This window comes from Thermobia domestica, chromosome 3 (genome assembly GCF_964235325.1).
Source record: "Thermobia domestica chromosome 3, izTheDome1.hap1.1, whole genome shotgun sequence".
NCBI classification, from domain to species: Eukaryota; Metazoa; Arthropoda; class Insecta; order Zygentoma; family Lepismatidae; genus Thermobia; species Thermobia domestica.
Window position 1 is genome coordinate 274532262 of NC_137456.1, and position 27497 is coordinate 274559758.

Below are 27497 nucleotides of genomic sequence, written 5' to 3' on the forward strand. Positions count from 1 at the left end.
CTAATTACATGTAACTTAAACAATTTTCAAATAAATTAGCTAGACGAAGAAAATTGAAATTTGAGTTTTTGTGCAAGAACAATTTTTCCCTTGAGTTTTTCATGCTTCCGTTTCCCTTATTTCTCCCCCTCTCTTCCAGCATTGATCTGGGATACGTTTGTCATGGCATATTTTTGCCAATAATTATGAAAATATTTGTTGCTTGTATCAAAGCACCATGCAAAATTACGAGTATTACTACCACTATGTTAACTGTCTGTCTTTCGTTCTTCGAGAGAAGCGAATTGTGCCAATTTGTAATTATAAACAAAGTAATTATGCTACTAACCTATAGCTAATTTCTAATTATAATAATAGTCCTATTTTTGACATGTAAAGAAAACCATTAGAGCTGTCCTCGAGAACATCGACCGAACTAACCACATACACTAGCGACCAAATTAACCTTCCTGAAATATTGTAAGAAAAATTGATTATTCCATATTGTTAAGTGATTAATGAAATAAATATTCCTTTATGAAATTGGAGCAAAATTGTTGCAGCCGTTCTCAAGAAAGTCACTTAAGAGAAACAAAACTTCCTCAGTAAATTAGTCCTGGACTTTTTAAAAAAAGAAAAGAAATCACTTATGCATGGAATTATTAATAAGATGTTTATTTATAAAATACGAAATGGCCCGCGGTGGCTCAGTGGTAGAGCTTTCACCTCTGGTGCATGAGGTTCTTGGTTCGATCCCAGCTCGCGTTAAGTGAGCTGTGTGGTGGACAAACACTGAGTGCATGGGTTTCCTCGGAGTTCTCCAGTATCCTTCCGCTTTCTTAATTCCATCATTTCATTCATATCTCATCATCACCGTCACCTTTAACTTAACGAGACATAAACGTAGGACGTAAAACTTAAAAATTTTATTTCATTTCATAAAATATTCTGAGCCGTTTTCGAGAGACATTCGACGAAATCACTCCACCATTAATTATACCTCGTTGGTTTTTCCAACTTCCTCTTCGAGAAGATCGTAAAAATGTGATTTTGGAAAAGATTAACAATATGGCTCCTGCAGTGTGTATAGGCTTGTTCAAAAAAATTTGACCACAACCTTGTTTTAAACCTCGTATTGGAGTCATGTTATTGAAATATTCATTTGTAAAAAGATCACATAAACATTTAAAAAAAAAAAGAAAATCCTGAAAAATTGATATTTTCAAGAGAAATTACTGACATAAACTACTTCTTCCGACTTTCTCAAGAAAAGAGCTTAACGATATATGTAGATTGTTAATTAAATTTGATTTATGAACCATATAGACTCGTTAAAACTCTTTTCGAGAAGATCGTAGTTTCTAATTTTCACCCTTTATTACAGTAACCTTTCTTTGTTTTCGGAGTTAGAAAAAAGTTTTAAAAATTGAAAAAAATAAAAATATTGAACAATTTGGTATTTGAGTCGTGTACAGCCTTGTTAAAAATTCCTTACTCCAAAAGGCCATATTCGATCAACTATAGGTACGTAGTAAATTCTGATGCCTGGACTCTACGTAAAGATTTCAAATTGCCAAAGGAAATTAACATTTATTGATTCAGTCCCAGCTGTAAGATTATAGAGCTTCTTGAAGAGACATGTGTGGCCACGATTTTTTGAACAATTCTGTATATAAGTACATACGAAAGAACAGATAGATGTCTAAAAGTAACTTTACTTGTATGTACGGATAATGAAACAAAAATCCCTTGTAATCTCGAATTCGATTCTCTTCATGATCATAAAACTTACTTTAATCCTATTATCGCAAGTAAATAAATGTCGAAAAGTAAATATAACTCTAGAAATATCTTTGATATAGGCCTATGATTTTTTAACAGAGATGCAGACAATTAAGGGGTGTGTCCATTGAACTAGAAGGATGACATTTTCTGAACGGGTTTCTGTTAAAAGATATTGTTGGGTACATATCAGATACTCATCCCTTCTCCAAAACAAAAAGAATATGTCAAATTTTGATCCTAGAAAGAAGGGGAAATAAATCCCATCAGCAGCATAGCTTGTCTCGAGTTCTCATGCAGACCATGGATTACACGATGGTAGAACTCAGAAAAACGTGCACCAGAGAATCATTCAGTGGTCACCTCGTCGAGAGTTTGAAATCGTCGTTTGCAAGATCGTTGTCTAACGAATGAAACAAATGATAACACAATGGTGTAATGTTCGTAAAATATGGAAAATGCATGAGCGTTTCTCAAACAAGTTGGATAACCGTGTCACAGATAACCGTAGGAACATGTAGCTTCAAAATGTTCTGAAGTAGAATAATTCTTCCGTGATTCACAAACACTGGCTTCGCAGTTTTCGATTTCTCATGCACACGGGTTCCAGTTTACTTGAAAAGAATAATCGTCTCACCAGATAGCACCAGTTTGCAAAGTACGATACTCTGAGGAGTCTATCAAACAAAAATTATGACCTGGAATTTCCTCGTGGCTATATGGTAAGTATATGCGTCATTTGCGCAGAAAATCAGTCGATTTCTGGTGAGATCTCATGTGATTTGGATTCCAAGTAGGTTCCCGTTTCATATAGCCTCGCTGCTGAGAGGGACGCTGGAGAGATGTTGGTGGTTTAGAAGAGTTGGAATGTCGTAAAAAAAACACTTATTTTTCTCATCCACTTGAATTTTATCAAAGCTCATTTAAGTCACGGAAAGAACGTTGGACGAGATGTGTCACAACAGATGGGGTCTGCATTGAGTGACATGGTCTTGTATCCAAAGGACCAAACTCTGTTCATCTAAAATGTCATAATCAAATTGCAATTAATAACAATATTATAACCATCTGTGCAAAACTTATTGAATGCCTTTTGTATATGTTGAATCATAAATCATCGGATGGATTTTAATCCATTTTATCACCTTATCTTTATGGATTGTAACCCCAAAATATCAGTGTTATTTCTGCAAGTCTAAGAAAACCATAAAACAAGTTTCATTAAAACAGGATAAATTTTACGTGCTTTATGTTAGAAATTTTTTGCATGAACATATATGTTCAACTTCAAAGAAAGCATTTTACCGCATTCCATAATCTTACAATTGATGATTTACAGCCCCAAACAACAGGGTTATTTCTGTAAGTGAAAGGAAAGCTTACAACAAGTTCCATTAACATTGCTTAAGTTATTGTAGAACTGGCGTACGAACAAACAGATAGAGGGTCAGACGGACACAAATGCTAATCGATTGGAATGATAGAAGCTTTGTTAAAGTACATTTCAAAACCTTTACCTAAATCGTAATGTCCTAGTTTCTGAAACAAATACAAATTGAAATATATTGATTAGAGTTCATTTTTCTATTTTTGGATACTCTGTATGTAGTAATTTGTATCCTGGCGCTATCAGCGGTCTAAAAGGAACTATATTTTACCAAACCACTTAAACAGCGTCAAGTACTCAGCGGCTTGGTCAAACATTTTCAAAGACTCAATACTTCTACAGTTTTGTTTTCCAAGCACTTTAGATAATGCTGAAAATGTCAAACGGTTCATTAAAGACTCTTTCTTCCCTGTTGAAGGATTTAATCGATACTGTATTTAGATAACTTTCTTTTACAAAAAAAAAAACTAATGAATGAAATGAGCAAGTAATTATCATAACCTACTAAAGCGTGTGCATGTTGTTAAAAGTAGATTCCTGATATAAGGAGCATAAAATATAACTAACTCTACAGTATATGGAAGCCGAAGGCTCAATGTTGTATTCACGATGACTTCTGTCCGTAGCCAACTGGATTCATTTTCTATTTTGTGTTCCTATTTGTACGACATCAATATTGTCCTCTCATGTGCACATAGGTCTTTCTAATTGTCTTTTTCCGAATGGCTTTTCAGTAAAAATTTTGAAAGCGTTCCTACTTTCTTACATTCTGTCTACATGACTTGCCCACTTGAGTCTCCTAGACTTAATCACCGTAACAATGTTAGGTAAACGATATGAATTATGCAGTTCCTCGTTATGAAGTTTCCGACATTTCTCATTCCCGTCCCTCTTGGGTCCGAATATTCTATTCAAGATTTTATTTTTAAATACTTTCAGTCTGCGTTCTTCCATCCAAATAAGTAATCATGGTTTGCAATCATATAACCATGCGCAACAGGCTATATTATTATTATTATTATTATTATTATTATTATTATTATTATTATTATTATTATTATTATTATTATTATTATTATTATTATTATTATTATTTGGTAAACCTAAAAGCTGATATTGTACCATAATCAAGCCACCATTTTAAAGTTAAACTTAAACTGAAGTATACCATAATCCAACTTCTCAAAAATTTTTATGAGAGCGTTTAATTGTGTATGTGTACAAAAGCTATTCTCAAAACGATGCCCCGTTTTATTTTTAGTGTGTGAGGGAAGGAATATAGTGTGTGGAGGTATCTTAGTTTTTGTTGTGGCAAGTAACTTAGCCAGTGATGAGTTCAATAGATTCCCTCGGAGAGATTTAGGATTTAGATTTCTGGACTTTTGTCATCTAAGGCCATTTAGCCCTTCACGTATTGAGGGGTGACGTCCCTCGGCGAGCACAAAATCCGGCGAAAGGGAAGGAAGAAAGGATGGGGGAAGGAAGGAATCGGCCTGGTTCCTATAAGTTAGGTACCACCACGGCATTTGCCTAGTGTGAATGAGTAAAACCCAGGAAAACCTCATTCAGAGTGGCTGGCCTAAAAATCGTTTTCACACTTTTTCGACCGAGTGCCTCCACCGGGAAGACGAGAGCGTTAGCGACTACGCTACACGTGGCCATTTCCTCGGAGAGATATTTGAATAAAAGAGAGGTGAAAGCAATACTGAAAAATAGGAGTAACTCAGATTCATAACGATCGGAGAAAAGCCTCTGAGAAACTTCACAGCTTCGGGAGGGAATTTTATTCCTGGATCATTCCCTGCAATCAGGGGCAATCGGGGCGATTACCCCCTCCCCCTCCAGAAGAGGAAACTTTCTTATTTTATATATAAATAAAACCCATCCCAGAGTTTGAAGTTCTTAAAAGTAGCTCTAAGTAGCATTATTACAACCCACCGCTCCTCACAAGAAGTCCGTCCTGGATCTGCCCCCTGAATCATCACTGGTCTAGCAGGAACGAAAGGATACTTATAGGGACGATGTAATGTAAACGGGAATTTTCAGATTTGTATCAATTTCGCAAGACATATATGGGTACACACTAGCTCAGTGGTAGGCACTCACTTCTGTTGCAATGGTTCACTGATACGATCCCAGTCTATGGAAGTTTGTGGCGGACAATACCATATTCCTGGGGTTTCTTGAAGTTCTCCCGTTTGCTTCTACATTCTCATTCCATCATTTTCCGCAATCCTTCAATTTCATTAATCATCCGCCTCCTCTAGTCTAAACAACATAATCGTATGACGTAAGACAAAAAGATTTACATTTCTAAAAGAGACACAATATATAGCGTACATACAGTGAGATTATAAAGTTTCGATCCATTTCTATAAAAAGCGTATATTAGGATCAAACTAATAATGATAATGCAACTCCTAACATAGAGTATTCAGAATCTACCCAAACTATTCATTCCACACTGTCGGTTCTGGTACACTCAAGTCCCGACTTAGCCTCCTGGTTGATTCTTTCTGGCTTTTGATAATTACATCCTCTAGCGTTGCACAGTGTCTACTGAGATCCAGGAAAATGTTCGGTATACTGATATTTCTGTGTCTAGTCTGCTATTGCCGATATGGGAACAGGATTATAGAATATGAGTTCCAAAAATCTATTTAACCTCTCGGTACATACCTCACTCCCAAACACCAACAAGCCATAGCTATTATTTCATACTCGATAGGATTTTTTCGATCACATACAAAAGAATGTATTACTATTTGTTACTATGAATTGTGGGGTACATGACGGTTATTGGTTTCATTCTAAAATCAGTTTTTTTACAGAAATGTATCAAAACTTTTTAATCATCCTATATCTAGTATATAGTCACAAGTGGAACTTCATATATCTCCCTTTCACGTCCCCTCATACACTTAATTAACTTTTAGAATGATGAAAAGCAATTTCAATTGAGTATTTCATTTTGTCATGAACTCGTTTGACATATCGAAAACACTTCATTGGTATACGCACATGCTTTATTTTTTTTCTTTATCATTATTATTTTATGGTTTAACGTTGAAAACATCTGCGGTCTGCAAATGCTCACGTGTTTTTTTTTATTATTTCATTTTACAAATTAAATAAACAATATTATTGAATCAGTGCTGTTTTCAGTATAAATAATTTTTGTAGTCTATCTTTTTGCTACTTGTCTGGTATATGTAATCGATCACACAGGAATCGTATTTCTTATCCTTCAATTATATTGACAGAGTAAACAATTATTTATTTCTTTGGAATATTTTTATTTTAGTACATGATGTGTCTTTGGTTTAGAGGCAGAAGCGAACTCTTAACATACACAATTTGAATTCTATCTTTTTTGTTAGATAATACCAACAAACTTCACGAACACGATGTTGTCTATCACAGTCACATGATCTGAGATCCAATTGGTGACTTCTTATATCAGAGGTGGGCGCTTTACCACTCAGCATGGTCGCCCATAAAAGAGGCCAACTCTAAAAAATGTTAAAGTTTTATTTTTAACGTCGCACCATTATGCACCTAATCTAAGGAAGATGATGATAATGAGAATGACGAAAGTGGAAGAAAATAGGAGAGACCACAGAAAACTCACGTGCGCAGTATTTGTCAACCACAAAACCTCTTTGCTGGAGCTATAGGATCGAACCAGAGACCGCATGCGCCATAGATAAGTGCTTTAGAACTGAGCCACCGCGGCAATTCTTTATGAGTTATCTCCATTCAGTTATTACACAGGGGTTTTCAAAACAACACGGACAACGTTTGGGAGGTGATTCCTGACACCAACATAAGACTAAAAGTATAGACCAACCTGGGTCCAGAAATCTGTCATTTCGGAGTTATAGGCTGCCGAAAACATGAAAAAAAACTTTAAAGGTCCATAGCTCCAATACTATGGGACCTACCGTAGTCAAGTCGATTTCACTTAGCAACTAATACGAGCGCTATCCAAAAATACATGTTTCACAATCCTACGGCAATCACGCAACTATTTTTATAGAGGGAGTTTCGCTACGAGTATATAATTTGAAGTACTCACCAACTACCTTTATAAAAGTAGTAGCGGAAGTACCGCAGGATTCTGAAACATGGATATTTGGATAGGCCATATATTAGTGTTCAAACGAAGTCTTGACCCAAGTACGGTAGGTCCCATAGTATTGGAGCTATGGACCTTCTTTACATTTCATTTTTTATGTTTTCGGCAGCCTATAACTCCGAAATGACGGTTTTCTGTACGCAGGTTGGTCTATACTTTTTATATTATGTTGGTGTCAGAAGTCACCTCCCAAACGTTGTCGGTGTTGTTTTAAAACACCCTGTATATTCATGTTTGGATGGGGGAGGGGTTGAGATTTATAGACAATTTGTCTGATGTCCACGAAATCTATATGCGTCCCTGCATTGAGTCATCGTGGATCTATTTATTTTTTCTTGTGAAATAGTTCATTTTAATTGTATTTTTTAAATGCTACAAAAATGTGTACAAAAATACTTTAGTCATCCCATATACAGTATGTTACAGTGTAATAGCCCTATTTGCTCAAAACAGTCGGAATTGGGAAACTGTGCTTTCCTCTATTCTGCTTAGAAAGTATGAAGCTATAATGGAAGTTTCCGTAATGATTGTTATTTCCTTTATGGGTTATTCTTATTTATGTATACTTGTTTATTTTGATCCTCGATGACAAATCATAAACACAGTTTGAATACGGGAACATAAATGTTTATTTTGAAATTATTTATTTTAACCATGTTGTGATATTCAGTATCCAGTGATTCTCTTGTAGTTCTACGTTATCTCTCTATTATTCAAAGGTCGTATCTTCAGCATCTAAAATACGGTTCTTCCATGGAGATTTATTTAAAGAGACAAACTTTTAATCAAATTCACATCCCATTAAGAATCTCATCTCCCTGAAAATACTATCTATGGACTTGTTTATATACTTGAAGTTTAGTAGTAGCACCCTGGTAGCCAATATAACTAAACAGTCCCGCATTTGCATATATTTGTAACCAAGTGATCGGTGAAGCTTTAACATGCTCAGAGATACTTAGTCGCAGAGGATCTGATGTAATGGAAGTGTGGGGGCCATTTGCGTAAATATTGACACAGGTTATATCTGCCGTATAATGGAGAGAAAGCGCTCCCGTAGGCAACTTAAACGGAAAACTAATTTCATCAATTGTGCTTAAAAGCCGTGGCTATTGTTAGACTTTAAACTTATGCCAGTTTAGTCTCTGCATCTTCTTCTCACTCAGCTGCTAGAAAACGTTGTCCTTTTTTTTTTTTTTTTTTTTGTAGAATGAGCACTTTCTTCTTCTCCTCCTCGGAGAATTCTTAGCCTATTTATCGTCATGCACTTACGAGCATGGCAAAATAAACCGTATAAAAATTCTTCAATAAAAAAAAACTTAGTATGCAAGAAAGAAATCGAGGTTGTATATAACATATGTAAAACGACTGTATATATGGAAATATGAAATTAAATCTTTGTTTCATGATCAGCGAGGATTTCAGGGGGTGGCCTGGAGGAAATTCTCTCCCGAAGCTACGAAATTTCCCCAGAGGAAATCTGAAATAACTGCTCTCGGTTATGGCGTATAACATGGGTGGCCAACCGTTTAGATTTGAGGGTTACTTTTAATTTAAAAAATCACTAGCAGTAAGATAAATAGTCTATGTTAATCTAGAGACTTGTTTTCGTGGTGCAAAGTCAGCTCGACTGCTTGTGATACAACTACTTTACGTGTCACTTTAACACCTTGACTGCCACCATATCTGCTGATCGTTATAACCTGTGGACCACGGGCAGCAGTCCGCCAGCAACACTTTGTTTTCGCCTTTGTTTTAGTCCCATAATTTTCTTTGTGTGTGGTTTTGCATATACGCAATATGGACATTAAATTTTGACTTCTACACCATCTGCATGTAATTGGATAGACATCTATAGAACGAACGCGACAAAAGTGTAATATATTGTTTGTCTATGGAAAAATCATACACGCAGCTCTGCACCGGAAGGCCGTGTGTATGGAATTCAACACACATGGCAGTCAACGTGTTACGCTAGCATTTATAGCAGTGCTAGAATTTGTTGCAGCGAATCCAGAGTCTCACGATTACAAATTTTCGAGATGTGTCAGATTTGTTGTCTGAAAACCATTCTATAGTGTTCCAAGGGATTTGCGAGTAAGTTATGATAGAACACTTAGATTCTTTGGCGCTTAACTGGCAATTAGCTCTCCCTAAAGGTCAATTGAAGACAGAATTATCTGTTCACTTGCCCCATACATAGAATCATCAAACAATACGCATAGTATGAATAGTGAATAATCTGGAATTGGTGGTAATGGTGAGAGCTTCCCGTCACTTGAAGATGAAATCCATGAAATTCCGAGGTGTCATGCACTTAATGTAGCGGAAAGTCGGATAAAACCAGACCCCAAAATGTTTTTGCTTGTTTCTTAGCATCTATATGGATAGTATTGCTAGAATTAGTTTTCAAATGCTAAATAGATTTGTTATCGACACAAAAAAGTTTATTTCAGTGGAAAAAGCTGGTAAATTTCGAGACCAAAAACATTTTAAAGCGTATGCAAAACCGGGTACATATAAAATAATTATAAAAATCTTTTCTTTTATAAGAAAAATATGTAATTACTCCAAAAACTAGTACAGTAAGAATCAATACAACTGAAAAAATATGTGAGCTTAAAAAGTAGGGAAAGTATAGAGGAGCAGACTATATTAGACCAATAACATAGAAAAAATAATTTTAGATCACGATTTTGTTAACTTCAAGAACAAAAATCACAAATAAATGTTTCATCATATTCGTCCACATTGCTACAAGCTTCGTGTGCCCATCCTTTACAGTTAAGACACTGTATCTAACCTTCTCAGATTTATACTGTACCACCCGGTTCTGTCCGACTGTTGATGTCCCGGTTTTATCCTACTACGCCATTATTCAGAACTACAGGCCTAGCACCTCTCAAAGACACATAAATCCTTATTCAAGACATGAAATAACAGCAAAAAGAGTTATTATTATATGTTGTATACTTACATAAGTCAATCTTCCAGTAGTTAGAAACAACTGTACATTATTGATGGGACACAAATCGAAACTTTTCTACACAAATTCTTCAACATATCGCCAACGACAAAGGAGCCACTTACTCAACTTTCTCTTAAACTAAAAATGACATGGCGGCTGTTTGCAACTAATTCCATGCGTTGGCCGACAGATAGTGGCACTAATACAGCCAGAAAACTCAGGTCCCGGTTTTATCCACCTACCCTGTTTTATCCGACTTTCCCCTACAACTGCTTTTGAAAGAGTGCCCTAACAAAGAAGGAATATCTCTCACTTGAAGCAGTCCTATATAAGGGGTGACCGGCTTCAGGGCAGACATTTAGTAAAATAGGAAAACATTTAAATTTACAAACGTAGGTATAATTTCTAACTGCTTTCTTCCTAGTAACTGAAAAAATAATCTTGCATAACAGCTGTGAGTTCCAATGTTTTATTACAATACATTTTAATTTTTAGGGGTCGCGAACCCCTTGGCTAGGTCCCGCGGACCCCACTTTGAGACCTACTGCTATATAGGATAATACCCTTGTGATAATAAGTGAATGTACGATAATTTTAGAACGCACACTTATTTCTAGTTCTTGAATCTACAAATAAATTGTAGATGTTCATTAAATAATTATAAAACACACACACTGAGGCTTTGAACAGTCATTCTAGCTAAAATAAATCAATAACGATTTGAGAATTGGCAAATGGCAACCCTGCATCCATCCTTTAAATTCAATTACGTTTACGAGGGGATTGAAATATTATTGTTGTTCAGAATAGCATTAACAAGAATTTTAAAAGAAATGATGAGGGCAGTGGCGCCGATTTGGAGTTCAAAACTGAAGATTACCAGATAAGTTTATTGGTGTTAATGGTGTTATTTCTATCACGAATATACGACAATTTTAAAGATGAAAATCGATAATTTTGTTCTCTGCAGTTGGCAACTCTGATTCAGATGATTTTTTTTTTCATTTGGAGATGGCATTTTGTAGTATTCCAGGTTGGCATCACTGGGCATGAGATAGATCACTGCTGGCTTCCTCTCACAAGTAGACCAACCGCGGTCGACGCTTTGGATCTATAGGCTAAAGAAGACGGTTGATTAATAGAAGTAAATGGTTATAAAAGAATGAAAATGGTGGAGGAAACGGAAGAAAATCAACGGACATAATGTAGTTTACCACAAACTCATATGCCTTGGGATCAAAGTAGGAACTCTTCCTACAATAGATGAGCACTTTACAACTGAGCCACAGTGCCTCCTATGTATAAAGTGTGATCAAAAATTACAGTGAACATAGTTGCAGAGTTCCATCCATCGATGTGCATTCATTTCAATTAGTAAGCTCGGGAGCCTAAACTTTTGGTACAGTGAGTGTCAAGTTTGAACGAGTTGTGACGTATTAGTTGACTTCGAGAGGCAGAAGAGTAAGGATGTGTTAAGAGTGCCTGTTGCGCGCCAACATTAAGTTCTGTTCTACGTTGCATAAAAAGTTCCAAGAAGCTCAAGAAATGTCAAAATCAGTATATGACGATGAAGCGGTGGCATTGAAGACTGTTAGTGGTACAAGCGGTTCAAAAGCGGCAGGGAGTCGGTTCAAAACGAGCACAGATCGAGGCGTCCTTTGACGTCAAAAACGGGTCAAAATGTTCAAAAAGTGGCTTGAATGATTTGTTCAAACAGGCGAATGACTATTCGAGAGCTTTCCGAAGAACTAAACAACTCGTATGGGTCCGTGAAAATCATTTTAACCGTCAATTAAATGGGCAAATGTTTTCCTCCTTCACCACGAAAACGCACTGTGCTACACTTTGTTTTTGACCCTCAAGTTTTGGGGCGAAAACATATTCCTGTCTGTTCACATTTGCTATGCTTTCCAGATATAGCATCATACCACTTCTGGCTCTTTCCCAAAATTAAAACCATGCTTGATGGAAAACGTTTTGACTTTGAGAGGGCCATGACAGAGCAGCTGCACGTCCTTCCAGAAATGCTTCTAGACATGAATTCAACGTTGGGATAAGTGCATTGCTAGCCACGGACAGCACTTTCAAGGAGATTAAATCAAATTCTATGTAAACTTATTACTTTGTTTCTAATTAAAAAATATTCACCGTATTTCTTGATCACACTCCGTATGTAAGAAGAAAAAAAAATAACAGAGAAAAGAGAAATGTAACGAATTATTTGTTTGGGAAAAAATAATTCAAAAAGAATAACACAGGAAGACTGTTGATAAAGGAAGGAAAATAAATTAAGTCATAGCTTGAGAACAAAGTCCTTTCGGGGGAACTTGACTGTATGTATGTCGCAAAGGAAAAGGAAAAAGGAAGATTACATTATATGGACTATGTTAAGAAGAATACGACTACACTTTAATCTTCAGAAGAGAATGTTTAACCCTTAGATATCAAGAAGAAGAGATTAGTAGAAAATGGTAGTCATTTTGAATTAATCATTGTCATTTTATAAACAGCATTAGTATTCAGTATTCATTGCCACGCTACTTGCCGCAAACTGAAACGCTTTTATCCATTACCCATTGTCAGCTAACGTTCTCCTCTTAAGGTGAGTTTAAACTAGCACTATCTTTCCAATATATTTTGTAAGGATCAACAGTATTCAAAATATATTCCATCAAGTTCAAGAGATAAAAAATATTCTGCCCCTTGCATTGTTTAGAGTACTAAATTTCATTCTTCAGAAACGTTCACAACAGGCTTGCCAACCGTACGATAATTGATTATGATACACGATAATTTAAGATTTAATGCTATATGCCAGTGGTTCTCAAACTTGTTGTTACTGTGATTCACATTAAATAATAAAAAGGTATTTTGTGGCCCACTTACTTTTATTCAAATACACATTGACATTCTATGTAATAGTGGTGTATTTTAAAGCAATTAAATTTTGTAGATCATATCTCTAATTCCAGTTCGTTCAGTAAAAGTCCGTATGACAAGGTGACCAGACGTCCCGTTTTAGCCGGGACAGTCCCTTATTTTCAACCGCTGTCCCGTTTTTTCTGAATCTCAAACGGGACGCCTAAATGTCCCGTTTTAAGCAAAAATGACCCTTTTGTCCTGTAATTATTATTCAAAATATAAATGGTCAATGCAAATTCTACGCTCTCCCGTACCGACACTCATTGGGAAGGTTCTGCCGTGCCTAGAAGTTCTGAATGTTCCAATGGGAATTGAGTGTTCTGTGGTTCAAGTGGAAATTGAGTTGGAATTCTGAGTGTTCAAGTAGTTAAAAGTATTGTTGTGCTGTACTTAAGTTGGAAACGCTGTGTTATCTTTCTTACTTGTTTATTTTGTAAATTGAAAACACTGCTGAGTCCCAAAATGCAATCTGGAATTACCCCTCCGCCCCTCGTCGCCGATTCGTATGCGTCCCGTTTTTGAAAGTAAAAGTTCTGGTCACCTTGCCGTATGAGTGATTAACATGAAATGTATTTGGGGATGTTGTGAACACCCCGAGCGACCACAAATGTTACAAACTAGAGCTCAATGCTTAAATTTTAATAATTAAAATTTAGTTGGCTTCTTTTATATCTATCGTAAATACCTCACTTTCAAACTAAACTGAAATGTAAATTTATGAATGCAAAGAACCTGCCGGTACGAGAATATGTCGGTGATAGTCGAGCAAGTGCAATGTAAATTTCTTTCTCAATAACTTTCTCATAAGAAATTGTACACAAGTGCAGATAGGATTAAAGTGTTTTCATAGAAAGGTAACACAGAGCTGACACTACTCCCGACGCAGTACCGTACCCTGTGACAGGTTTTGACTCATCCACTCTCTTTCCATCCTAACCCAGCATCTCTACTGACTATACAACAGGGCAGGACTCTGAGTAACTACTTACTCTTCACCTCATTAACAAACGCTTCCAATTTTCATTTTCTGAATAGTACTTCACAACGTATGTTTCTGCATCAAAATAAATTTTTCATAATTAAAAGGGAAAACTTCTCGCGACCCACCTAAAAACGGCCCGCGACCCGCCGATGGGTCGCGACCCACACTCGAGAAACACTGCTATATACTATACTGCGCTTGCGATAATAGGTAAATGTAAGATAATTTTAGAATGCACACGCTGTTTTGCAGTTTTTGAATGTGCAAATAAATGGTAGATATGCATTAAATAATTATGAAACACACACCCTGAAGTTTTTAAAGAAGTTTTTAAAGGTCATTCCCACTAAAATAAATCAATAACGATAAGAGAATTGGCAAATTGCAATCCTGCATCCATTCTTTATATTCAATTACATTTAGGATTGGGTGGAAATATTGTTGTTGTTCAGAATAGTGTTAATAAGGATTTAAAAACAAAATGATGAGAACAGTGACGCCGATTTGGAGTTGGAAACTGAAGATTATCGGATAAATTTATTACACATTATTACTATTTACACTTGTTTTTACAATTATTACGTGCAGAACGAATATACGATAATTTTTAATATATACGATCATTTTAAAGACGAAAATCGATATTTTGTATTCAGAGGTTGGCAACTCTGTTCTCAACAATGAAAGAAACAACATAAAAAATGCCATGAATTATTTGAACTTCATTGAATTATTTTCAATAGTATTGCTTCCTACAAAATACATTGGAAAGAAAGAGGTACGTGCTGCCAGCTATGAGTCTTTATATTTGAATACAGCTGATATTTAATGACACTCATCAATTGTGATATTTTCTCCCCTTCCTCTTTCTCCTTCTATCAGTGCCTCACGATACATTTACTCTTCAAAGAATGTGTTAATCCTAAGCATCATGTGCGTGGGTTTTTCCAGGATTTTGCTCTTTCCTCCCACAATTTCATTCCGCCATTTTATTCATTATTATTATTATTATTATTATTATTATTATTATTATTATTATTATTATTATTATTAGGGGAAACCGGGGTATTCGCGAACACTGAGGTAATGCCGAACACTTAAGTTAACGCCCAAGGAAGAAACGTCTTGTTAGAAAACAGACGATTCTGCTGCAGGCTAGCGGAAAGACCTAGAAAAGTGTAGCATAAATTTGGTGACAGTCAGTTGAATGGATTGCCAGGAAGATGTTTTGTTGTTTTTTTGTCGATTCACTTGTAAAATTGATTCAATAATCTGGGCAAGATAAGTTGGCTCTTATCTTATCTATATCGTTAAAGATAAGGCTATATATTCCCCTATATTTGAGCATTAGCTCTTTGTAATCTTACTAGCCTGAATGCAGTCAACAATTAGTTTCAACTATAAAAATAAAATGGTGTCTCATGGGGAAATGGCAGACAGAATGTTTGTCATTACCCCCGAGTGTTTGGGATTGTCGCATGGTGTGAAATAAATTATCTAAAATGTTTAAATAAGTTTTTTATTATTATTGAAAAGTAAGTAATAAGTTAATGAAATTGGTTTGGGAAATAGATCATGTCTTGGTAATAAACGTTATTAGCTTTATTAATTACAATAGTTAAAATATTAAATAAGTGGAGGCGTTAAAATATTAAATAATACTTTTGATAAAGTGGATACTTTCAAATATTTAGGATGAATATTAACAGACGAAAATCATATTCACGAAGAAATTAAATGTCGACTAAAAGCAGGGAATTCGTGTTACTATTCGGTTCAAAATCTCTTGTCGTCGCGAATTCTGTCGAGGAATTTGAAGCTTAAAATATATAAAACGATAATCATGCCTGTTGTTCTGTATGGTTGCGAAACATGGTCGCTTACTCTGAGGGAAAAACATAGACTGAAAGTATTTGAGAACAGGATCCTGAGAAGAATATTCGGACCCAAGAGGAACGAGAATGGGGAATGGCGGAAGCTTCATAACGAGGAACTACATAGTTTATACGGTTTACCCAACATTGTTAGGGTCGTCAAGTCTAGGAGGCTTAGGTGGGCAGGTCATGTAGCTAGAATGGAAGAAAGTAGAAACGCTTTCAAAGTCTTGACTGGTAGACCCATAGGAAAACGACCATTAGGAAGACCTAGGCGCAGACGGGAGGATAATATTAAGATGGATCTCGCAGAGATAGGAATACAAAGTAGAAACTGGATCCAATTAGCTAAGGATAGAAGTCAGTGGAGAGCTTTTGTGAACGCGGCACTGAACCTCCGGGTTCCATAGGCCATAGAGTTAGTTAGTTAGTTAGTTAGTTAATTACAATAGTTTGCTATACTTATTATTTGCTATATTTATTAGTTATGTTTGTAATTATAATTCTTGTTAAAGATTTAAGTACTAAATTACTGTAAAATTTTAATGTATTTTAATGTATTTCGCTTCTTTCGTAAAGGAAAGTTTAAAGTAAACAGTATGTTCGGGCTTACCCCGACCACTTAGGCAATCCCGAACATAGATACACTTTCAAAACATCTCAATGATTTGTTGAAAAATGTTACTTTTGACTTTCTTCTGCACTTTAGTAGACAGGAAAAACTCCAAGTTCTCTATACACCAAAAATCTTAATTGTATCTGCTAAAACAAAAGAGTTATTTATAATCAAAGCTTAAGTGTTCGTGAATACCCCGGTCTCCTCTATTCTTCTTCTTCTTCTTCTTCTTCTTCTTCTTCTTCTTCTTATTATTATTATTATTATTATTATTATTATTATTATTATTATTATTATTATTATTATTATTATTATTATTATTATTAATCTCCTTTAGCCTCCACAGTATAACGTCGGACGTAAAACTAAAACATTTCATCTTAATATCTTAATCTGTTTAAATATTTCTCTTAGATTAATCATAGTGCTGTTCTTTTCTACTCTAATACTTCTATCACATATTTGTTTGTTCCCAGTTTGAACAAACGTATTTTGTGCATTCTTCTTAACACTCACATTTCGAAAAAAATGTCTTTTTCATTACTTTTACATATATTTTTATCTTTAACTTTTATGTCCTTTAGGCCAAAAGGCACACAAAGAAATAAGTGATCTTAATGGAATGAATGGTGAAGTGACAATACCCATGCCCTTATTGGAATAAGAACCCGAGACAGACTAGTCTTGCGACCGACAGCACAAGGCGCTCAACCATGACACGGTTTTCATCGCTTTCTTCAGCAGTGACGTAAATTGATAGATTTATTTGTGAATAAGTACCCTGCTTAATGGGTATATATCTAGTTGTTTAAATAAATCAAGTGTTCCAATGTGTATCATTATTATTATTATTATTATTATTATTATTATTATTATTATTATTATTATTATTATTAAAGTTCAATCTCTTAATGAGATGTCGATGATTATTTTGTAAATATTTTGAACTAAAGAAAGGAAACTCAATTATACCATCTCTTTTAAAAGTCCACATTTAAATTTATAAAAATGAACATTAATAAACAAAAAAATGTTTTATTCATAATCCGGGTAAGGTAAATAATAATAATATATGTGAGAACGTTTGTCGTACAATGACAAATATTTTCTAGGCTACTTGCATTACTCTTCAAAACTCTTCCTTTAGACAGAGAACATTTGCGGTACACAGCATGCAACGTTCGCTAGAAGCATAGAGGTGTCTTTTCCACACACACATACAAGATAATTTACACTGGGGCCACGGTGGCTCAGTGGTAGAGCGTTCACTTCTGGTGCATGGGCTCCCTGATTCGATCCCAGCTCACGCTAAGTAGGCTTTGTGGTGGACAAACACCGAGTTCGTAGGTTTTCTCGGGTTCTCCCGTTTTTTCTCACGTTATTCATTCCAACATTGCATTCACGTCTCATCATCATCGTCTCCTTTAGCCTAGCAGGCATAACCGTGGAACGTAAAACTGAAAAACTTCTTAACGATAATTTACACAAACATTAAAACACAATCACAATATTATGGGGCCCCGGTGGTTCTGTGGTAGAGCGTTCACCTCTGGTGTTCGGGGTCCCGTGTTCAATCCCAGCCCCCGCCAAGTGAACTTTGGGGTGGACAAACACCGTGTGCGTAGGTTTTCTCGGAGTTCTACCGTTTCCTCCCACTTTCTTCATTCCACCATTGCATGCATTCGTCATCATCACCGTCTCCTTTAGCCTAACCGTCATATGCGTGGGACGTAAAACTCAAAAATGTCATTTTTCTCATTCACAATATTAATAAATCAGATATTGCACATTTGCAAATCTTAAACGGCCTTAATAAAGCAGAATGGGTAGAAGAATGAAGGAATGGAACTCTTTAGGAGAAGTAGCATAATCTGGATCTATTTAAAAGAAAAGAATAAAAAAAAGTGTAAAGGAAGATTACTAACCACTATCAAGAAGGAAAAGATTAACGTATTATCTTCTGCAAAGGATTATATATATATACTGTATATATATATATATTGCTGCTTTACATCTACTCCCCATTATAGCAACAAGTGGTATTAGAAAATCAGCTCACACAACCTAACTTTACCTCACCATTGAAATAACTTTATTAAGACCTTTGAAGCTGTAAATCTGGATAAAGTAACAAAATATTTCCCGCTTGCTAATGCAGTTTACACAACACATAATATAGAAATACAGTAACAAGCGAGAGAAACAGAGGAAAAATGTTATATGTTATGAGAAGAGCGGGCATTTCAGCTAGTAATACAATATATAAAAGTAGGCTTAAAGCTGAAATTAAATATCATTATAGTGACAACACAACTGAATTTTATGGAGCACAAGTAGAACACGTAATTTTAGTATCAGACGTCTTTTTGGGAGTCAATGAGGAAGAACATAAAATTAAAATTAAATTTCGTGAAAAAGAAATACAATTCTTGCTTGAAACTTAAACTCGTTCTGTGACTAGCTCAAAATTTTTTCGAGCCTACATATTGAACTAATGCGCGCTCTGTGCACCATTCGTTCAATCTTGTGCACAGACGTCGCACACTGAATGAGTTTGTCAAAAAGTTGGCCAAAATTCAAAATGAATAAATTAAACCTTATTAATGTTCGGTTCAAAGACTTCCCCATTAGTCTAGTGGTTAGCGCGTATGCTTTTGGTGAACGTGGTCTCGTGTTCGTATCCGGTGTGAGAGCACAAAAAAATTCATTTCACACTCATTCACTGTCATTAATCACTATACTAGTTTATTGAGATTCACAACTTCCTGTATAAATCACTTTCACACTAACAATTCACTTTCCAACAACAAAATTTGAGAATTAGCACTGATGTATCATTTATTCAAGCGTCATTAGCCTACTTTCCGCTCACAGAGAATTTTGTTGGCGTCGATGAAATAAATATATGAAAAATCCCAAATATGCTCCCATTTTTTTTCGAAAATTTCCTTTAGTCATATTAGAAAAATTAATGTCAAAAAAACCCACAAAATGGGATTTTTTCTCACGAGTTGGATCACTGTCTGTGATACCGAATTAAATATGTATAGTACTGTATTCTATTGTAATATGACTAAAGCATTTTGGTAAAGGGCAAATAATATTTTATTAATTTAGACATTAATATTTTGTAAACATTCATATATTAAATGCAAATAAAAGTCAATTCCCAGTCTGGTGCTGTTAGGTCGTTCACACGTGTAAAGAAATTACGGAAGTCTCGTAACAATTCAAAACTATGTTTAGATAAAACATTTTTTTAATAGAAAATATAACTTATGTTATGTAGCAATGTGTTAAGGCAATAATAAACACTTCCTACTTCACGTTATGTGGTAATTCTAAAAATGTAATTGTAAGCGGAAGAAATGACGCTACCAAAAACTAGGAAGAAAAGGTAGGTGGACAAAAAGAGGAGTGAACTCGAGAGAGTTTTGAAGTGACCATCAGACAAGAAGGATCAACCTCTCCAAATCTTCACTCATCGAAATCTGGGTGAGTACATGCTGGTTACAATTTGATAACACACTTTTATTATTCGACTTTGTCACCAAATTCGTTTAATTCATAACCAACTTCAAAATTCAATATGACAGTTGTTATAGATTTTGACGTAATGCCACAGCATCAGTTTTGGGTAATTATCTGACCTGATATCTCTACTTTTATTTCTACAATCAAAACCATCAATCTTAACAAATTAATTGCTCTACCTAAAATTAAATGGTTGAGTTTGTTATGAGAGAACTCTTTAAATTGCCCCCATGCTACTGTAGTATGGTTATTAATACAGTGAGCTATGTGTGGATAAAATTGAGTATGTCAACGCCCGGATTTCGGTCCAATAAGTTGGCATATGTTAAGGTGGAGGCGCCGGGTAACGATCCCGGTACCTCTCGCACGTGCAAGTTTCTAGTAAATTTTAAGTATTTGATCTGGGGAGGAAATATGCTAATGCGTTAATAACACTTTCGGTATGGCGCCAGGCCCGTAGACAGCCCAAAAATGTAGGGGGGAGAGGCCGGCAGAAGTTAGGGGGAGCCCGATCCAACCATATTATAGTTCATCACGATATTATAGTTCATTTGCAAGCCTACCGTGAAAATTTTTGGGGGCCAGCAAAAATTTAGGGGGCCCGGCCCCACTAGGCTCCCCCTGGATATGGGCCTGTATGGCGCCCTCCCAACAGCTTAAATTTCTTGGAGGAGCAAAGTAGGGACAGAGAATTTTTTATTTTTATTTTTATTTTTATTTTTTATTTTTTATTTTATTTTATTTTTTTATTATTTTTTTTGCATACTGAAAAGGATATTTTTATATTGCATTATCTACAACACAATACCAGTGTGTCGCGGGCAGATGCCATGAGGGTGTTGCCTGCCCACTTTACCCTTGTCCTTGTCACTGCCTCCGAATATCTGTACAGAACCCTTGTCATGGACCCATTCACCCCTAGAGATAAGCTAACTTGTAAACGCTGTGTCTGTGCTCAAAAATTCAAATAGTCAATCGATTATTATCTATATAAATTTAATCAATGTAGTTAGTCAACCAGACACATTATACAAGTTAAGTTATAATGATGTAACAAAAAGGCAAACATCGTTAGTTCTGTAAAGAAAACTTTCTTTCTCTTGGTTTAAAACAAAAGATGTCTCGTCCAATGATATCTGTCGGCTGATTATCTCTGACGTTGCTAAGGAACCTATTAGGAGACTTCTGTCTCACATAATTACACAAGAAAAAAAATTGATGAATCTTTTGTTTGTCTGTTTCTGCTATTTATTAAATGAGAACACACAACAGACGAGTACAGTTATTTCCAGGAAACGTACAAAGTCTAAATGAGCAGATTGTTCTCAAATAGAGGACTACTTTGTTTACTCTTTGTTTAGTGCTTAAAATGAAAACTCCAGAAGGGAAAATTTTTGTTTTTCCCCCTCTCCTAAAGTTTTCTAAATATAGCAAAAAAAAAAATTCAAAAAAACGTGGTGAAAGAAATAAGAGACCATCCTGAATAATAAAACTAATATTGTGCGAAGTATTTCAGTGAAGGAAATAGGACGAAATAACTTTATTTTCTACTTCTATATGGATGCCAACTAATTATCATCATAACTACTACTGCTGTCAGGTCGTCTCAAAGACTATAGTCCTCTTACAACATTTTGTTTTCGCTTAAGGCCTATTCATTTTATGGATATATCTTTCATCCAGACCAAGCTTTTATTTTCTTACACTGCTCTTACTTTCTAATATATCGCTTCCTTGTCCATAGATTTTTTTCTCAAGTCTTCTTATGTACTTTTTGCTTTTGTTTTGTCTATAATTCTTCTTTCTTCTACTTTTTCCTATCTCCTCAAAGGTAGGAGAGGAAGAAATTGTTTAAATACATATTAAATACACTGCACCTTCTCTAATCCGACCATTTCTTGCACGGACGTGTGCAGAATTAGCAAAAGTGTTGGGTTACTAAGTATGCTTACATTTTTTTGTATTACGGGAGAATGGTGGTTCAGTGGTAGAGCGCTTACCTCTGGTGCGTGGAATCCCTCGTCTCATACCCAGGCACGTAAGTTTGTGGTGGACAACATCGTACTCCCGTTTCCTCCCTTATTCTCATTCCATCAATTCTTCCATCATCATTCATTTGCCTGAATCACCCGTTTCCCTTAAGCTAAAGGGCATAATCGTGGGTCGTTAAACTGAAATATTTCGTTTCTTTTCATTTTCAACTTTTGTATTACATCACATTCGTCGTTATTTACGAGATATCGCAACTACTACAATTTAGCACCTTTTGGTACAACATAGATTTAGTCACAATTGCAATATACAACTACAAAAATTCAACACAAGGGCCTGTACAACAAAGCACAGACTACAGTAGAAAAACATATTGAATTATTTCTCCATAATAGGCTTATGCAATGTCGAATTTAACCCTTTCAGACCCAGATGGTCGAAGTGACACACACAGGTGTGCCACTTTTTTAATCCGCTCCTGTGTGGACACTAATTAAGATATCGGGATATTTTTTCTATACGAAATATGGTTGGACAATAGTTTATTATATTAGTTTCTCTTTCTTCTGAGTGTCGAATTTCCTTCTCAAATTTCAGCCCAAAATCAAATATTCGAGAATTTTCGAATTCAGTTTTCTTTTTTTCTATTTCCCTGTAGCTTCCTTCGTTGTAGAGAGATCTCCTTACAACTTGTCAGGTAGTTACCTCGAATAGATACCTAATTGTTGACATCACTGCCAACTAGAGAAATTAAAATTTTCCTATTTTGGGGTAGAAAAATTAGAAATTTTCTAAATTTATGTTTATAAATCCGTACATGTATGTACAAATGCAAATCAATTTACGCCACTCGAACATCAGTCCTTACTGAATAAAATCAAGTACAGATTGTTACAATTTTTGGGTTATTAGGGAGCGCACGAAAAATTCGAATTTGGGTTCTGAACCTTGATATATATATACTTTTCTGTTTACTATAATTTATTCTTATTAACTACAAGCATCGTTTCTTAGATATCGACATGATACTTGTAGGATATATTAGTAGTGTACCAAAGTTTATTTTAAGATAGTCTGCGTCTGTCTGGTAGCAGTGTTTCCAGCCTTTTAATTACCTATTTTAGGAAAAAATTCGAAAAATATTCCTTTTTCCTCCTTGTTAGCTACATTTCCCTCTTGTTGGCTACATGGGAACAACTGTACCAGTATCTGAAAGCCTTGTCTTTGGCCTACACAACGCACTATGGAAGTTTCAATTGGATAATTAGAGGAAGTACAGTTGAGGTTTACAGTAGACCTTATTCTCTAAGTGGAATGATAATTGTGATTTTTTAAAAGTAGAATGAGATAATTTTTAAATGACATACTTACTATGTTATATATCGTCACGATACTTATAGAATATATTAGAGGGATACCAAAGTTTATTTTAAGATAGTTTGTGTCTGTCTGGTAGCAGTGTTTCCAGCCACAAAAATTTAATTCTCGATTTTAGGTGAAAAATTCGGAAAATATCCCACTTTTTTCTCTATAATTTCCATCTTGTTGTCTATCTTGGAACAAACGAAACAGTATCTGAAACCCCACTCTTTGGCCTCCATAGTGCACCACAGAACGTTTCAATAGAATAATTAGGAAAGCTGACATTAAACAAACATTAAAGGAACACTCTGATTACCTAAATTCAAAAGACTTTAACAATTTATCCCTCTACAAGCAACGTTCTCTTCATTGCTTCCATGGCCAAGTTACCCGGTGGCAATAGCCGAGTGGTCTCGGGCGTTCGGCTTCGGATCATGAGGCGCAATCCACTGGGGGTTCGAATCCTCCTGAAGAGCAAGGTTGCAATTGTAACTGTCCTGGATCTTTCTGTGTTTGTGTCCCTGTCGTGTTTGGATTACGCAGAACTTGCGCGAATTGCCAATGGCGAACAGTATCCCGGTTGGGACAAACTTTTTTTTATAAGAAGAAAGTCGGAAGAGTACGCAGCTAGTAATCCAAAGGTTGGTTGTTGGCGCCCACCCTGGGGTACATTTTTTTTTACTTGTTTAAAGTGTTATTAGACTCACCTTAATGTAGACACATTACGCATATAGGCGATTTAACATATTTTGGGGGAGTAATTTTGTGGTTCATTGACGCTTACGGCATGGGGAACATACCTAGAACATACTAGGCACGTTCCCCAGGTACATATCAGGCATATGCCTAGGGATGTACATAGACTGTGACTATCACTTGCCATCTATGTGATTTCTCTCTCAGAGGCACATAAGGCACATACTGGACACATTTCCATGCACCTGAGGAAACATGATAGGCATATGCCTGCTATGTGATTGTGCTGTTAGGGTTGCCAACACACCAAAGAAAGTTTTATGTGACTTGGACCCATGTGGCAACAGTCATACTAACTACAAAAAAAATTCAAATTCGGTTAGGGATTTTTTGTAAATTTTCACCCCACATTTCCCTCAATAATTTCCTTTCAGTTGGCAACACTGCAATGTAATTTACAGCAAAACATAGCCACATACCTCTTCTAAAAAGCAAGACCTTAACCGTATCGATCGGGTAAATAGTTTATGAGCAATAAGTCACTAACTGAAAATGTAGGAAAACGCCAAAAATGACCCGGGTCCGAAAGGATTAATTTTCTTTCGTTTGGATGTCATAAACAGTAGCACATACTATGATATAATTAGCATCAGTGGCTCTTTGAAGAGATTTTCTTTTTAACTTGTTTAAAATCTCGAATTTCCTGGAGAGATCTAGCATTTCATGTTTCCTTTTGTACGCAATAGCCGAAGTCGCCAATTCGCGATATCCTATTTTTACGCTTCAAAATCTTAGCTATAAATTAAACATTCCGTACATTGCTCGCATCCTAGAAAATAAATAATTGTTCAAAACAATACAATATTTTCTTTGAAGAAATCCTGGACCCTTCATGGTCTTTAGATCTACACAGCTCATTATGTCAATTCTAAGATAACGAAAGCAGCTCATATAAGACTATCGATTTAAAAAGTGTACAATCGGATAGGAAATACATTAGATATAGTGTGTGTGAAAGAAAGAAGAAGAACATATTCATGGGTGATGCATTTATTTGCGTCACTTATGGCCAATTTATAACGCAAGGCGGCCAGGACAAAATAAAATTCATACTTGAAGTAACGGACTTCAAGGTAACGATTTCTAAATGTGTGTAAATTCAATTTTTTTGAATGCTCTGTTCGTCGTATCCTGTTTCTTGTTGTATGTGTCAAGACCAATTTGAGCCAGAGTTACGAATACTTCAAAGTAACAAAATACACAAAATCCGCATTTTGCTAAACATGAATCCAGTGCAACGCATTCACGCACTGCTGAATTTGGACAGGCAGACATGTATGCAGGAATCTATTTCGGGAGAGGTGCAAAGCTACTGAGAGGGTTTCCAATTCAATTCAATATGAGGATAAGTTATACTTGTAGAATCACCGCTAAAATTAAACTAAAATTTACAGAAAAGTTGAGATTTCAGAGGGAGGATCCAGATCTTCAGGACCCACCCCTTGTATACATCTCTGTGGCTGTTTAGCCAAATTTTCACGGTTAATAGTATGTCCGATACGACGACCAGCTACAGACTTCCTTTTCCTTATGAAGATAAAAAAAGGAACAAACCACACAAGTCTTGATTTTTATTCGCGGGCCCCCATTTGTCCATCAATTATCATAACAAGTACGTTCTTCATTAGCCCATAGTTTCAGTAAAATCGCCATTTTCCCATGATCTCCATTGTATGGCAAGTCATTTACGAACAAATTAGTGTATTGGGTTTTGTCCATTGCATAACCAACGTCATTCATTGTTTTGTTATGAAAGTAATTAGATTTTAATGGGATTTCCTCGAAGCTGTCACAAGAATAACTCACACAATGGTGTTTCTCAGAGACTTCTGTATTGTTATCTTATTACAAACAAATAAGTGGCTACTAGTTATATCAATACGCAAGCGTTCAAATGGTCGTTGTTGTTTTTCTCTGTACTTGAATGAGAAAATGACAACTGTTGTTGCTGGAAATTGAATTGAACGGTGATATTTCACTTGCCAACAATTTCCTCTTTCTGAAGGGGCTATGGTGTCTTAGTGGTAAAACGTTCACCTCTGGTGCGTGAGATCTCTGGTTTGATCCAAGATCTCGCCAACCGGTCTTTGTGTTAGACAAGCACCGTGTGTGTGAGTTTTCTCGGGGATATTCTGTTTCTCCCACTTCCATTATTGCACCATTATCATCCACCCCATAATTACCGTCTCCCTTAGCCTCGGTGCATAATCGTGGGCGTTAGACTAATAAAAATTTCCTTTTACATTAACTGGCTTCTGTGTCATTCTATGTTCGAGTTCCTTGTTAGACTAATTAATTTGATTTATTGTTGAAACTTGTCGTGATGTTGATTTAAAACTGGTCAAGAACAACAAATCAATATAGATTGAAAAAAAAAGAAAATTGTCAGAAGACATATTTTGAAATGCAACATATTTACGAATTACATTCACGAAAAACTTTTGTACTTAGTATCATCTGTAAGATATGCTTTAACACAATACAAGAATTTTTATCTGTTTACAGATGATAATATCCATTAGTAGCGAAGGGTGGCCTTTGATTGTAGTGGTGCACTTTTAGAAAGGCATGTGTGCGCACACACGTGTGTCTCCTCAATATTAAGGAAATTCGGACGGGAAAGCGTAAATTGTTCTCTATTGTCATATTTGCAGAGTTAAGTTTACAAGCGCTGACCTTTCCTATCATATAATGTTACTATTCATTTTCAGATACTGAATAATTACCGCTCAAAGTTAGTTTAAAATTAACTTTTATACAAGATTTCTACGGTAATATTCTGAATTATCCCACCTTTGCCTATTATATATTATAATTAAATGACAAACTGAGCAAAGCAAACCAATTTTATAATAAAATCGGTTTATAATTAGAATAATTTAACAAAAAAATTAAAAGAGCTTCCAATTCTTTTCTTTAGATCCGCTAACTGATATTGCATTGTCAGGATAAGTACTAATTAAGAGTAACATGGCTACAACCTATGTCGCATAGAAATATTATCCAAACCAACATTTACACTCATCAAAATTAAGTTTAACCTTTTCTGGTCGGGTGATTCCAATTAGAATCACTTTTATTGGCTTTCAAAATAGCGAGTACGCAACAAATTGTTCAGAATTGTATCTTATACATATTCTTTGCCGATAGATTACAGCTGTTCGCTGTTTCATCACGATGGACTGTTTTCTTAGACCTCCAGGCA

General features: G+C 35.6%; 1 protein-coding gene across 1 annotated transcript in view; it reads left to right on the forward strand.

Moving 5' to 3' along the window:
* The window catches only part of Ms (neuropeptide receptor myosuppressin), a 284596-nt gene that overhangs the window by 243573 nt on the left and 13526 nt on the right, over nucleotides 1-27497 (forward strand). The window lies entirely within an intron of this gene.